The sequence below is a fragment of the Lathamus discolor genome, chromosome 5 (genome assembly GCF_037157495.1).
Source record: "Lathamus discolor isolate bLatDis1 chromosome 5, bLatDis1.hap1, whole genome shotgun sequence".
NCBI classification, from domain to species: Eukaryota; Metazoa; Chordata; class Aves; order Psittaciformes; family Psittacidae; genus Lathamus; species Lathamus discolor.
Genome location: NC_088888.1, coordinates 68,297,582 through 68,314,400, shown reverse-complemented (window position 1 = coordinate 68,314,400; position 16,819 = coordinate 68,297,582). Strand labels below are relative to the sequence as shown.

The window sequence follows — 16,819 nt, the reverse complement described above, 5'->3', positions numbered from 1 at the left end:
ACCCAAGTTCAAAGCTTTTGGGAATCTAGGATGATCCTATATGTTTACAAGCTTGTCTTAGGAAATGTACCCTTCATGGCTACATGAACTGTGAAACAAAGCAGTTCTGCAAGGGGCTTAAAACTGACTTCTTCAGAATTGTTAAATATCTATCTGCTTAGCATTATGGCATTCAATGACTTAAAGACGGTAATGAATGTCTTGAATAATATCAAAGTTAAACATCGGTATTATTAAAATTATGCTTTACATCTTCACTTTACAATTATTGATTAGAAGCTCAATGAAATTTCCAGCTTCAGAAAAGATTCTGCAATTTCCATGTCAAACTTATGAAAATATATTCAACTGATCAGATCAGTTTTCAAAAAATCCCAGTGTTGTTCAAAGCAAGTATTGTGACTCTATTTCACTTATGTATGTTTCATAAGATAGCTGTTATTTTGAAGCACATAAATCAAAACAGATGGATTTAGAAACAAAGCATATGGGTATACATATGCTAAAATATTCTTTAGAATGAGCCTCTTATGAAGCCTGATATATAATTGTTGGGAAATACGACATTTTCTGCTGGTGGAGTTATTTTTGTTGACTTTTTACATATCTGTGAAAATACAATAGATTTTTTTTAATTACTTTTAAAACATAAGGTCAGTGAGTGCTATGAACTTACTAGCAAATTTTTCAACAGTATTTTCCAATGAAAGTTTTCAGTGTATGTGTAGAGAACGTCACCTGAAAAAAACTTGTTTTTTTTCTGCTTTTAAACAGGCTGAAATGTAGGCAGCAAAATAGGAAATATCTCAAGCAGCAACTAAATAATATAAGCATTTGTTTTCATTTGCAAAATGCGCTACTATTCTGTGACTATTTTCAGCTGTTTCCCCTCTTATGTTGCTCTTGGAACACCTAAGTGCCAATGTCTCAATATGCACATATGGCAGCCTGCATAACTCATTTAACAATGAATTGAATTAGTCTTTATGTATGAGGGAAATCTCAGGAACAGACAATTTGGCATTTTTTACAATAAACACATCATTTTCCATAAATAGATACATATTTTCCATTATTTCTTTTTCAGAGGAAGTAAATACTTTCAAATTAGAGTATTGCTTCCCTTATAATATGCTGGTGAATGTCTGCAAGATTCCAGTGGTAGAGTTTCCCTTCTGAACTGTGGCTACTTTAAATAAATGGACATTACTATGCAATTGCAACCATTAAATACTGGGTAATGAATAACAGTTCTTGGACTTCTCTGTTCCCTTTTTTGTTTTATATTGCATTTCCATTAATTTCTTTCCTCATTAATACCATAGCTTTATCCATCCTTTGCAATTTCAAGGTAGAGAAAACAAATTAAGAAAAAAACTCCTGTTAATTGACTTTATTTGCTTTAATGCTGCTAGTCTATATTATCTGCTCTCTCAAATTGAGTTTGGGATTGCCAGCTTTAAGGGTATTACACTGCATTTTGGGATGCTGCCAGCATATCCTGAGTAAATATATTTAAATCAAAGCTAAGCTGCTTAAAATATTCATGTTATGCTCTTAATATGGTTTAGAGAAGTGTGAAACCATTTAAGACTTGCAACTTGTTTTATGGCCAAAAATGTATTTGAACTGGCAGGCATATAGCCTAAACTGATAGTCACTGTTAACTTTGTTTAACAGAGAATGTTTTTATTGTTTTATTAGCAATGATACATTCAGGGGTTAATTAATTTGAAATCTGTGGCATAATGCAATGATGCTATTTATAGAGGTAAAGAAAAACAATTTAATCTTAAATTTTGGGAAAAGGAATATTCTGAAGAGATAAAAGAGTGGATGCAGGGAAAATGCACTTTTGTTTTGAAGTTAAACACATTTCTTTTGTGCATTGCACTTTTATGCATTGCAGAGAAAGTTGACTATCAAATTCAGTAATACACTAATTCAAAAGTAATACACTAATTCAATTTATTTTATTATTTTTAAATAATAAAATAAAAGAGAAATATCTATGAAAATATATTGTATTCTGAAGATAAATACATCCTCTAAGAGAGGCAATACCAGGAATTTTAAAAGATTTTAATGGGGGAAGCTTTGAAAAAACTTGTTTAAGCTGATTTGTCTTTGTGCCTTATTATTTATTTTCTAGAGGAAAAATTAAAAAAAAAAATAATGTTTGCTAACAAACTGGTCTATGATAACCTAGTTTTGACATGAATAATAATGCTGTTAAGGTCAGTTGAATTTAGTGGAAGATCAGCAATGAATATGCAACATTCTACTGTAGCAGGAGTTAATGAAAAGCTAGATATTAAATACAGGGCTATCTTTTTCTTTTATTTTTTATTATGATGTACTATTAACTAATCAATAAGGCAAAAATATTGGTGAGAAACTATAGGGGCTATCGATCCAAAGATGAATAATACACTTTTATATAATCATAGGTTAGTTAAAAAATAACAATCCAGATTTACACTTTCAGTTTCCTTCAAAGTCATTTATAACCTAAACTGTATCCCAAATATTTATGTAGTTTAAAGGAATGTTAACTAAATTTTGTTATTGCAGACTATTAATTCCTAAATTTTTCCTTAAGGCTCACCATAAGAAAATTAATGTGAGCAACTGAGTAGGTGTAAGACTCTTCTGGGGACAGAGTTAGGCAGGGACTGTTAGATTATTAGACTCTGAAATTAGGAGACAAAATACATTTTTGTCTTCCAGCTACTCATCAAAAGCAATTACAGGCCCTATTTCCTTACTGTCTAAAGGAGTAAATTGCTACAGAATCCAACAAAAAACAAATTAATTTTGAGAGTTATAAAACTCTGGATTTATTCTACAGTGTGCCTATATAGGTGTCTGTCTACCAGTCTGTCTGTCCATCTTGTACAGAAAAATAAGAGGCAGGGGTGTGTGGGAGTCGAGAGGGTTAAATCCCAGTCCCCATCCATTTCCAGAGTTACCCTGTGGATGTATCTGAAGTGACAACAAGCTCAGAGTAGATTGTCCAGTCTAGGGAAAGGAGAAGGTATGATAGACATTTTGAGCATACAGTTGAAATATATATATTTTAAAACAGGAATATGTGTACACACGTATAGGCATTACACTTTTTTTTTTTTAATCTTTTCTTCCTCTTGGTGTTCTCTTATTTTAGCTTATTTTCAGCTCTGTGTGTGTATAGTTGTGCACATGCATACATATGTATGTTCAAACAACTGTTCTTAGTTAACACCTCATGCTAGCTTCCACCACCCAGCTCTGGAGCATTGTAATTTCACTCTCTCCTGCCCTTTGTTTTCAGAAAAATTTCTTTATTACTGCACTCCTTTGAGACTTCCTTAAGACTCTGCTGTGACACAACTCTTTACAGTGGTTGACTTCTTGTGTTTAGAGCGCACTATCTACTATCTTTATGGCTAGTTTTTTTTTTTTTTTTTAGTGTTTTTTTATTCATCATCTGTCCATGCTCATATATTGGTTTTCATGTTTAATTGATTCTAAATCTTTTCGTTATGCTCATGCAGCATCTAAGTATTGCATTATTACTTGTTTTTATATTAGCCTGGTGGTTATATGCTAGAAGTCAAAGCTTTGAACCCCTTAATATACAGAAGGTATTGAACCTGTGTGTCTGCCTCCCCAGATAAATTATATCCCTGAAAGTTTATGAAATAAAAAACATGATCGCGAGGGGAAAATATGCAAATAAATCCAGGAGATGGATCAGGTTTATGGATTCCAATTTCTCCTAGGTTTTGAAACTGAGGACTGAGGAAAAGTGTCTGTGCTTCAGAAAGGGGCAGAGTTTCAGGTATATACCAGTTCTATTACTTAGACATGGTCCTCCTTATCCTTTGTCATCCCATCTGCTAACTGATAGGAATTATTAAGTTATGAATCCTGATCAGCTAGTGGGGTCCTTTTAAATGCAGATATAAAATGTGGACTTTAGCCTGAGGCTAGGCTCTGAAATCTCTGTGTGGATCTAACCCTTAGTTGTATCTTGCTTCAAAAATGAATGCACTGCCTCATTGGGTTATATTTCTTTCCTTATAATACCAGTGTAATGTCATTGAAGGCATGACAGCAGCATGGCTGTAAATCAGAGTAAAACTTGCCCAGCATCATTAATGGGTGTTTCATTTCATTCACATTATGTTCATCTTTTAAACTGTTTTTCAGATATAATCTTTAATTTCCTCTTTGGGTAACCACATAGAAATTCTAAATAGCATGTGAGGCTGGAGTAGCATGCACTGCTGGCATCTAAAAAGTGGTTTAAAAGTGACTTCTTCTAGTGGATGTTGTGTGGGCATATATGTGTCTAGATGTGTATATATATGTATTTAATGCAAAAGCCTATCCTTTCTTTCTTGTTCAGCTCATTTCTAATAAACACCATATCCACTGATAGTGTGAAAAGGATCCACTTTTCACAGTGTTCGCTCTGGCTTTCTGGAATAGTTACACTGTGCAGACGTGCACAGCCACTACTTTTATTTGTGAAGGAGAAATATTCTTGGATGATGGGATGCACACTACTTGTGTTAGGTCCTTTTGCAGCCATTGTGCTGTTGATATGCTTCTTTCTGTGTATGTGTTCAGAGCATCATTCTCAGAAAAAAATCAGCAGAACACAGGGAGCCAGAAAGTCCTCCTAGAGAATTCTCTTCTTGGAATAAACCCATGTCATTTCCACATTGCACTGCAGCTCTTATTTTTCTGCCAGGAAGAGGGCAGCTCTTATTTTTCTGCCAAGAAAATGAAGAATTCTTCCAAAAAGAAAGACTTTTGCAGCAAACATCAGATAAAAAAAGGAAGTTAATGTCCTCATAAAATTTCTGCTCAATAGATTTGAAATGAGATATAGAAAAACTGCATAAGAGCTACTATTCAGTTTTCATTAATTCTGCTTTTGCATGAAGAAGTAGGGCTTCTACTGACTTCAGTGGTTTGGTGGCTGAGAGACTGCTTCTTCCAGAACAAATGCAAAACTGAGATGTAAGCTTCCTGAATCTGATAGGTATAGCAAAGAAGTGTGTAAAAATCTTTTAGTCCAAATATATTCATAGTTTTCTGCCCATATACTTACAGGGTGTGAATGAAAATATTTTGTGTATGTCTGTATTGGTAGTTCATTTTTATTCTTCTTTCGCAACAGTATGCTCAGATTTAATATGTAGTTTCAGTCATGTCTTTGCACACAGGTCTGGGCCTCTTAAGTTTCTATAATCAGTTTGAGCAGCCAGATAAACATATGACACTTGCAAAAAACAAATCAAAATTCACTTCGTTGTAAGATGCCTGCTGAGACAATTGGCAAGATTTCCAGTACTGACTCTCAGAATCAACTTGTCTGGAGATTGTTTGAAACACAAACCTACTACAAAGGCATGCCTCTCAATTAAATACCTTCCATGCGCTCTGTGCGTATTGAAATAGCCCTGTGAATATTTCTAACAGGATTTAAAAGGTGAGCTTCTTATTTCCTTCTAATTTCCTTCCATTACTTTTTTTAAATTTGTCTTGAATCTTTGTAATTTTTTTCCAGCATAAGTGATGACAAGAAACTGAGCCATGTTCTGTGTGGAGAGAATTTTCTGTCATTTAATAACTTAAGCAAAGTGTTTTCTGACCAATGCAGTAGATCTGAGATGCAAATGAAACCGGTAAATATTTTCAACTAAAGAGAAAATATAAGGTCCTGAATTTGCATACAAAAAAAATCAAAGATCATAAAAATATTTTAATTTCAAACATTTATGAGAAAATAAGGAAAATACTGACCATTTTTTTCCAGTATGTCCTGATTTCATGACAGGCTATATTAATATGAGATATGTTAATATTCAACTGCTTATTTCAATACCAAATTTGCAGAACTACATTCTGAAAAGGAGAATCCACAACCTCAGTTAGCTACTCAGGATCTGTATTAGTTACATGGCAGAGCAACAGGAAGACACAAAAACCGTCATGGGAACAGCAAATTGCCAAAACCAAACAGAAAAGCGGGGAATAGCTCATATCCTGGGATTAGGTTTTGTTCATAGGTATGAGGAAGTGGTTTCATGTTTTAAGAACTGTTTTTACAGTAGTCTACCAAACTTTCTCAAAAAACCCAAACCAAATCAAGACACAAGCATTTTAATCACATTTTAATTGAAAGACTGGTACAGAAGATGTTCAGGTTTTATGTAATTGTCTAGTGGTTAATGCATTCATACAGGATATTGTAGTTCTGAGGTCAACTTTCACTTGTGTGTGAGGGGGATTTAAACCCACATCCGCTGCTGCGTACTGCAGATCTTAGCTTTTGCACTATGTATAATTAATGATTTATTGAGACAGAGACTGTAAGAGGGAAATGACTTTCTAGCTTAGCAGTTAACAGACTTGCTTGGAAGAGTCCTGGACATAAAATAACTTTTTTATCCCTTGACTGTTAAAGGGATAATAATCCTTGAGGCAAAAGACTGAGCCCCATGACTCCTCCTAATCTGTCAAGTTTTATACTGCTTTTTCTTCCTCTACTGGCCCTTTGAATCTTGAATGCTCTTATGTAAAATAGAAATGCTTTAACAGAATGGTTTAAAGACATTTCCCAGTTCTATTGCTTTTGAATTTTCAATAATTTGATGGTAAAGTCAGTCAGCTTCAGGGTTAAAGCACAGATTCAAATCTTTGTAAGGCTGAGGTAGTTGAGTGCATTAAGCACTGAAAAAAGTTAGGGAAGCCATCTCTTCCTCTGGCTGTTGTGGTATTTTGTGTAAAGCCAAATCCAATAGGCATGTTCTAACACTACCTATCAGATTAAACACTGCAGGCAAAATAGATGAAGGAATTGCTTGTCTATTTATTCACCCCAGCCAGGTCTAAGCCTGACTTGAGTACTGAGCTCTCCAGCTGCTGTGCAGCCTGAAGTGCTTCCAGGCATACACAACAGCAGAACCTTTGGCAGGTTGGAAAGGCTAGAATTGCTTTAGTTGTTAAGGAATTTGATGATAGCATTAGATGGCAAATGAGTCGGGCAGTGACTAGAGTTTAGGCATTTGGACTTCGAGAATGGTAATTACTAGATCTGTATATTAGAAGGAGAAATGAAAGTGAGGGTTTTGTTTTTATTTAACTAAAGAAAGCAACATAAAAGTCTTGTTAATGTCTTGTACTTTTGCAGTAAGACACTTTATAATTTCTTTGTTTTAGTAGCAATGGTTTGGCAGTTTTTTCAAGCTGCTTTATGAATTTGATATATGCACCAGCTCTTCTTCTCTCTCAGAATCAGCAGAGTCAATGAGAACCACGAAGCCTTACATATGCAATGTTTCTGCAAAGTGTTCAATATCTAAATATTGACAATTGTACCCACCAGTATATATTGAAATACATGAAAATCTGTCTACCAAAAAGTGTGGCTGATGTACATGTAGTATAGAGTATAAAAAGACTCTAATAAAAATATGTTAAAGTTTTGTGGCAGTCATTCTTACCTACTTTGTTGTCAGTATTAAGCCTCTTCATTTTGTGCAGATATCTACACATGCAATTGCAATAGAAGGACAATGTTCACACGTTTGCAGACAAGGTAAATCTTGCCAATACTGTTAAAAGCACCATAGGCAGTATGCTGTTCCCATACTAGAATCGCTAGCTGTACACCCTTTCTTCCATGAAGAGGTTTACTAATAGCAAAGCATGGGTGAAGGATACTTACAAAAAGAAGACTGATTGTATGATGCACATAAATAGTTTGCAACTAGATAGGAAAAATGTTATAGAATTTACACATGTCAAAATGATATTGTTAAATGGAAATTGTTCTTGGTCAATAAATTTACTACTCTATAACAGACTGATAATTTGAGAGTGCATGTGGAGTAGTCTTTAGGCAGATTCAGAATATTAGCTAGCTTTTAACATCCAGAGAAAAGGCAAGTTCTGAGATTATTGGCTATTTTGGGACTTGATACAGTTTTGTTTTGTTTTTGTTTTTGTTTTTCCCTATGGAAAACACTGAATAAACTTATTTTTAATATATTTGCTCTCCCTCCCTCCCTCCTTCCCCCCCTCCCCTCTCCTCCCCTCCCCTCCCCCCCCCCCCCCCAAAAAAAACCCCATGGTTTTCAGTCAGTATCTCTGCCCATTCTGGGAGTCCTGGTTATTTCCTAGCAGGTTTTCAGCTGCTAGGATGAGCCTGATTTACAAGGAAGTATTATTGAAATAAACCATCTAAGAATTAGCAATGGAAAATCAGAAGGGAAAGAGCCCCAAAACCAAAGTTAGAAGTGACAATTCTAATTACCTTTGATAAGGATGTATTTCATAAGGAGGCCAATCACTCACAAAAGTATAAAGCAATCAAGGCATGATTATTTTTTATGTTAAGGTCTAAAATACTTTCTGTGTAACGTAAAAGATCCTATATTGTTGTTTAAGGGTTTTGTTGCACTGAATATTGTCAAAATAGTAGGTCAGTTTCTATTGTTTTGACACAGCCTGAATAAATGTTTGAATTGAGATTATAGGAATGACTGTAAAATAGAGTGAAATTCTATATTGTATGTCTAGACAGAACCCAGGCTAACATATTGCTTATGTATTTGATATTCTGAAGATCGTTTTGGGAAAGCATGTATTTCATTCCAGGTATGTAGAAAATATGAATACAAAAAAATACTGACAGTAAGTTAAAAAGTGCTGACGGTAAGTTTATCTGGAAAAATAAACAAACAAAAGGCCCAGGGTTAGGTCTTCTGTGAAAGGTTCTCATAACTAGTTAAATAATAGATCTATGTGAGACTGAATTATTTCATTGAGGTGACTAGTGCGATAATAGCAAATGTAGTTTATAGCATGCTGTATCTATACAACACTCAACAAACAGTGGAATATGAATTTCTTTCCTTACATTCATAAGTCAGGTATAAATCTGCTATCAGCAAAATTAACTTCCTGTGTGAGGCCAATCAACCCTCTGTTGAGATTTTGCGTTAAAAATCATAGATATTCCAACAAAATCACATTTGATGTTTATGAGGGACATAGAAAATGGTATTCACTTTTATAGAATATAAACTGTTAGAATGAAAAGATTTAAGAATAACCTTTGCTCTAAAGAGAAGGTGTGCTCTAACAATTAGGACTTCATTTCTGGCTTGTTATGATGGTTTTTTGCACAAACTGAAATACATATCACTTGTTAAAAATGTACTCACATATTCTTAGGTTATGAGAAGTTTGGCACTGTAATGTTTCATGCATTTTATAAAGCAGTTGTTGCTAAAACAAACAAAAAAGTGTCACTGAATGTGAATCTTGACTTTGGAAGATGTAGCTGCAGGGAGTGGACAGTGCTGCAAACTTTTGCTTGGTTTTGGGTAACAAGTGCCCTGGTATTGCCAAATTGTCAAAAATGTTTTCTAGCATGCTTAAAAATGTTAGAGATATTTTGATAAACAGACTGTTTATCAAAATAGAATTCAAATTATTTTCACTTAATAACAGCTCTTTTAGCTTGCTATCACTATATTATTTCACTAAGGCTCATTTTCATGTATCTGTGATTTAGTCTGAACACTGTAAGAGAGAACCAGAGTTAAACTCCTATGTTCTGTAGACCACAAGCTTATGAGAAATGTTGCTACATACATATGTTGCCAAACATAGCAGACCCTCAGAAATATTGTGGATTCATCATTCATTTCAGTTGAGTTATCTTCTTGGGCCAGGCTAGACTGAAAACATCTAGTTTCAAACAACAGTCTAAACAAAAAGAACTCCTCCTTCACTTGCAAAGTGTAACACTGTATAATGTGCATGAATGACATCACTGGTTGCGGTATTTGATTTGGAGTGAGTTTTGAAGATAGGTTATGAAATGAGGAAGCATAACGATAAAATGAAAGTTGTGGAAAGTCAAGATGAATTAGACCTTGCAAAGAGAATTAATACAAGAAGTTTTCTTCTGGTTATAAATAATAATAACAATAATAATAATAATAATGATATAATATAAAGTTTAAAACACCCAACCAACCAAGCAAAAAAAAAAAAAAAAAGTGATGTGAGCTCTTTTCGGTGAAGATGATCTAAGCAGTATGTAATCTGGGATGACTGAAACCCTAAATGTTTTTTTCAGTGTTCACTAAAGTTAACAGTGGTCATAGTACAGGGTAGAACATGAAGTAAAACCAGAATAATAACTGTAATGAAAGTTTAAAACCGAAAATTACCACAAATTAAAAGCAAAATTGAAACAGTTTAATAATTTTATAGTTAAGATTTATGTAATCTCTCTTCCCATGTACTGAAAAAAACGACAAGATTTTAATATATATCAAGATTAGTAAATTATAATTGTCGTAGTTTAAACCCAGCCACGCAGCTCGTTCACTCACTCCTCCCCTTCCTCCCTCTTTCTCTCCTTCCCCCCGCCCCCGGCTCCTGGAGGGATGGGGAGGAGAATCGAGAGAATGTAACTCCCATGGGTTGAAATAAGAACAGTCCAGTAACTAAGGTATAACACAAATCACTACTGCTACCACTAGTGATGATAAGAGAAAATAACAAGGGAAGAGAATACGATACCACCTGCTGAAATGAGCCTGGCCCCAGAAGAGAATCCATGCCCTTCCAGGTAACTCCCAGTTACCTCCCCGGGCATGACATACTGTGGTATGGAATACCTCTTTGGCTAGCTTGGGTCAGGTGTCCTGTCTCTGCTTCCTCCCAGCTTCCCCTCCTCCCTGGCAGAGCATGAGACTCACAAAGTCCTTGGTCAGAGTAAACATTACTGAGCAGCAACTAAAAACATTGGTGTTATCAGCTCTGTTCCCAGGCTGAAAGTCAAAACACAAAGCTTCACCAGCTACTAAGGAGAAAAATTGACTGCTACTGCTAAACCCAGGACATAAGACATTACCAAATGTAGCATCTTTGGTGCTCCATGCTAAACTGCTAAGATTTTTATCATATTTTGAAGGAAATAAAAGCTCAATAAATAGCTTTTCAAATAAAATGGGAATTATTAAAAGATGTTTTATGAACTGTAGATGTTATTTGCTGAATTTATTTGAGAAATTATTATATTTCTTAGAGAATGCAGGTAAAGTATATCTAGTCTTTCTAAATCCCAGTAGGTTGTTTGACAAGATGCCACATGGGAAATGTCCTAGTTAGACTAGAAATGGTGACTGTTACCATGGGATGATGTGAAAAGGTTGGTTGAAAAGAATCTGACATGGACTAAGCTGGTGGGCAAGAGTGAAGTTAGAGGTGATATTTCTCAAGTTACACTGATACTGAGTTTTGACACTTTTTAATTACTAATTTAATGAAGAAAGAGAAAACTGTGAGGGTGAAATCTGCAGACAGTAAGAAGGACTATCCTGATGACAGGACAGTAAAAATTAGATGAAATTTTAAAGGTGCAGTTTGTGCATATGTTAAGATGCACCAGGGAATGAACATATATGAAAAAGAAATGATGAGATATAGGAAGGGAATACCAGAATACAAGAAAAGTACTTGGAAAAAGGTAGGCTGTCATGGTCACCCATTTTCAACAAAGAAAAAACTGAGAAAGCATTGCAAAGAAAAGGAAGTTGAATGGTCAGGGAACCAAAACTGGCCTTAAAAGACAAAACTAGGATAGTCTTAGCCAAGCAAAATATTCCTGAGGAAAGCTATGACTATGATCTCTAAATAACCCACAAAATGAAGTTTCTGGGAGGCTATGTTACATAACGTAAAGGAGAATGCTATAAGCACTATTGATCTGAGTGTCAGAGGTCTGTCTCAGGTTTTCTTGATTCACCTTCCACAGGAATAGCAGAATAAAACATGAAGTTGTATGTAAAGCAGAGTCAAACAAGAATAAACAATATTTCTATGAGAAGTTTCTTGTGTTTGATAAAAAAGGTTTAAGAGGTCCATTCCAGTCTGTGGTTTTTCTATATTTGAAGGAAATTTACTCTTACCATAGTAATAGATGTGGAGACTGAACTTATTATTCCTAGATGAGGCCTAGCTAGCATGGACAGTAAAAGAACTAATTTCTCTGCCCTAAGTGGCACTTTGAAAGTTAGATGGAAATTCTGCGGATTTGAACAACATAAATGTAAATGGCTGATCAATTATCTGACGTATTCAATTGACAGCCTTTTTAGGTACTTGTATTTTAATCAGTAGGTTTGATTTTTGAACCACTTATATTATTTGTAAATCAAAATAGAAAATAACTTGCTACAAGATCTGTTAATGTATGAATTTTATGGAGATCAATTATTATCAAGTATTGAAACTGAAAAAACCCCACAAATCCATAGTATTTCATGTGGTATTCTAGCTCTGGAAGGTACCATGTGTAGCAATAGCAACATGTATTTTTGGAGTTAAAATAAATATTGCAAAAGGGTACAATAGCATTAAAAGGGGGATTTTTGCATTCTGCCCTTATTATTGGATTATTGTATTATGTTAAATAAATGTCTAATGATTTTATATTTGGTGACATAAAAATTAGTACCTGTATTTTGAATTTGCATTTGATGTGTGAACAGCAGAATGTTATCCCCCCTTCAGTGAATCTTCAGATTTCACTGTTGATTTCTAATTTTTTTGAAGATTGAACTAATAATGGATTCTTTATCTGGATATAAATATGTCTCTCTTTAAAGTCTGGGAAATAAGATGGTGTCTGAATACATGGTGTTATGGGACTATGTTGACAAAAACTCTATTCTGCTGATGACGTAAATAGCTTCATAGAATCATAGAATAGTTAGGGTTGGAAAGGACCTTAAGATCATCTAGTTCCAACCCCCCTGCCATAGGCAGGGACACCTCACACTAAACCATCCCACACAAGGCTTCATCCAACCTGGCCTTGAACACTGCCAGGGATGGAGCATTCACAACCCCCCTGGGCAACCCATTCCAGTGCCTCACCACCCTAACAGGAAAGGATTTTCCTCCTTATATCCAATCTAAACTTCCCCTGTTTAAGTTTTAACCCGTTACCCCTTGTCCTGTCACTACAGTCCCTGACGAAGAGACCCTCCCCAGCATCCCTATAGGCCCCCTTCAGATACTGGAAGGCTGCTATGAGGTCTCCATGCAGCCTTCTCTTCTCCAGGCTCAACAGCCCCAACTTTCTCAGCCTATCTTCATATGGGAGGTGCTCCAGTCCCCTGATCACCCTCGTGGCCCTCCTCCGGACTTGCTCCAAAAGTTCCATGTCCTTTTTATGCTGAGGACACCAGAACTGCACACAATACTCCAGGTGAGGTTTCACAAGAGCGGAGTAGAGGGGCAGGATCACCTCTTTTGACCTGCTGGTCACACTCCTTTTGATGCAGCCCAGGATACGGTTGGCTTCCTGGGCTGCGAGCGCACACTGCCAGCCCATGTTCATTTTCTCATCGACCAGCAGCCCCAAGTCCTTCTCTGCAGGACTGCTCTGAATCTCTTCTTTGCCCAATCTGTAGCCATGCCTGGGATTGCTCCGACTCAGGTAAATCTTTACAGTGCTGAAGTATCACTTGAAACTGCTGTCAGAGTTAATACGCAGTTTTAAAAATAAAGAAAATTGAATATATAATGATATCTGCAGTAGAGCTCTAGTTTATATGTACACATATGTAATAACCTAAAATATAGAAAGTGTGCATTTTTCTCTGTTATTCAATTTTTTGACCAGAATGAAATGTTTTCTAGGTTAGTTTATTTTATATGTTGGAGCAAAATCTGAAAATTGAAAAAGAATATAAAACACTGTATTTTTCCTCCAGCAGGCAGCTATTATAAACAGTGGTTGCATAGATCCCTTGAAATAATGACTTTGGGACTTGGGTTTGTCTATAGGGACTTTTTTGTTTGGTGGTTTTGTTGTTTTTTTCTTTTTCCCTTTTTTTTTTTTTTTGTCAGACTTGTTTTATGTCTTTCTGAGACCATGTTAATAGACTTGTTGTGGTTTAAGCCCAGCCTGTCATTCAGAAACCAAGCAGCTGTTTGCTCACTCCCCCCATTTCCTCCCGCTGCTTCTGGAGGGATGGGGAGGAGAATTGAAAGAATGTAACTCCCACTGGCTGAGATAAGAACAGTTTAGTAACCAAGGTATAACACAAACCCAATAATAATAATGATAAGGGAAATAACAAGGGAGAAGAATACAATCGCTTGCCACCCGCCGACTGATACCCAGCCTGACCGAGCAGTGATCTAACCCTTCTGGGTAACTGCCCCCAGTTTATATAGTTGGCCTGATGTGCTGTGGTATGGAATACCTCTTTGGTTGGTTTGGATCAGGTGTCCTGTCTCTGCGTCCTCCCAGCTTCCCCTCCTCCCTGGCGGAGCATGAGGCTCAGAAAGAACTTAGACTAGACATTACTGAACAGCAGAAAAACATTGGTGTTATCAGCGCTGTTCCCAGGCTGAAAGTAAAAAAAACAGCACTGCACCAGCTACTAAGAAGGAGAAAAATGGCTGCTACTGCTGAAGTCAGGACAAGACTTTGCCATAATCAGACATTGAAACCCAAGCCATGTGTAAATAAAGGTATGTACTGCATCTCTGTTGAGAAGTCTAGCAAGAGAAGAGTATAAATGTACTGCACTACTTAGCATGAAGTAGTATTGTAAGCTTATAAAGATGCTGATTTGAAGGATACCACTTGCATGAAACAAATTGACATTTTTATTCGCAAACATATTTGACTGGTATCTGATACATAAGAGGAAAGTTCCTGTTTAATGGTCCAGTCCCATGCTCTTATTCACACAAAATTCATGTTTTCTTCAGTATGGTAAGTAGGAACAGGTAAAAGAAGAGCAACTGCAAAAGAGAGAATATGGTTAACAAATTGTAGGTGCAAATCAGTGGAGACTCAGGACCTAGGCAAATAATCCCATTTTAAATCACTGGGAGAATTCTTGTTCTCTGAGATTTAAAAGAAAACCAGAAATACCTTTTTTAAGGATCTGGAATTAACTATATTGACATAATTATTATGCAATTTGAAGCAACAAGAAGACACAAATTAAAAAAAAAGGCAAAACAAACCAAAAAAGACAGAAAATCTCTTATTTCCTTTTCTTTGCCCGCTCCAATTGTTCAGTGAAACTGTATTTTTGACTGTATTTTAACTCTGTTTAGAGAATACACTTAGATAATGCAGAACCCCCACTTTCTATTAACTTGTATGAAAAATCTGGGTGATAGAGAAGACTAATATTTCTATTCAAAATTGAAAATTGCTATTGAAAGTAGAAATATAGTTTCTGATTAATTTCTGAATAATTTTCATACAATTTCTGAAAATGTTACCAGTTTTCTAGATGACAGGGTATTTTAACGTTGAAGAAAAAATGCAGTTAAGAAACGAGAGGTGTGAACATCAACCACAGCATTTTGACCATCATGCCTATGATTTGGGATGGCCCTTCAGACTATACCAGAAGAATGTCAATTTGTTGATGACACATCCTTCCACTCAGGAAGAAGGCACAAGTGTGTCCTGGTTTCAGTTGTAATAGTTATTTTTTTTTCTTCTAAGTAGCTTGTACAGTGCTGTGTTTTGACCTGAGTCTGAGAATAATGCTGATAACACACTGATGTTTTGTTGTTGCTAAGTAGCACTTACACTGATCAAGGACTTTCCAATCAAAAAGTCACCTTGAGAGCAAGGTTTTAAAAATAACTAGTTAAGAGGGAAAAACATTTTCAGTACACACATTTTCAGTGCAAGATTCAAATAGTCACAATGCATAATGAACAGAGAAGAACTGGGCAGACTGGGATTACCCTTTCTTGCCTGAGTCTTTCAAGGCCACAGGGGAAATCTGCTGTACAGCTGCTCTGTGACCTGTGAAGACAGATGGGTGGTGAAGAAAAAAACAATAAGGAGAATGATAAGAGTTTAGAGTCAGTGGATTTTTTTATTACCAAAGTTTAATTCATAAATATTTATTTTTAGAAATGTGATAAGTGAAACATATCACATATTCACAGATCAGAATTCTTCTGTGGCCTGAATATTAATGTGTTAATATGTATTTTAATTATACTAATGGTTTTGTCATTATGGATACTATAAGAGCACTTCATACTTAGGTGTCAGAGAGCTAAAAAGCTCTGGAACTTTAAAATTATCTCTAAAAAATCAAATAATAAGTAAACAAACACTTTCTCCATTTTGCACTTTAGAATCTTGAGTACTCTCAAACCACTTTTTTTGGTAGAACTGTAAAAAGTCTTTCAGAGTTGTTGTCAATGGCTCAATATCCAGCCAGAGACCAGCAACGAGTGGTATCCCTCAGGGACTGGTGTTGGGACCAGTCTTGTTCAACATCTTTGTTGGTGACATAGGCAGTGGAATTGAGTGTGCCCTCAGCAAGTCTGGCAATGACACCAAGCTGTGTAGTTCAGTGGATATGCTGGAGGGAAGGAATGCCATCCAGAGGGACCTTGACGCGCTTGTGAGGTGGGCTGATGCCAACCTTATGAAGTTCAACCATGCCAAGTGCAAGGTCCTACACCTGGGTGGGAGCAATCCCAGGCACAGCTACAGATTGGGCAGAGAAAAGATTCAGAGCAGCCCTGTGGAGAGGGACTTGGGGGTGCTGGTTGATGAGAAAATGAACATGAGCTGGCAGTGTGCGCTCACAGCCCAGAAAGCCAACCGTATCCTGGGCTGCATCAAAAAGAGTGTGACCAGCAGGTCGAAGGAGGTGATCCTGCCCCTCTATTCTGCTCTTGTGAGACCTCACCTGGAGTACTGTGTGGAGTTCTGGTGTCCTCAATGTAAAAA

General features: G+C 36.1%; 1 protein-coding gene across 3 annotated transcripts in view; it reads left to right on the top strand.

Annotated features, from left to right (window-relative positions):
* GRIK2 (glutamate ionotropic receptor kainate type subunit 2) overlaps positions 1–16,819 on the top strand; it is a 405,316-nt gene that overhangs the window by 27,057 nt on the left and 361,440 nt on the right. The window lies entirely within an intron of this gene.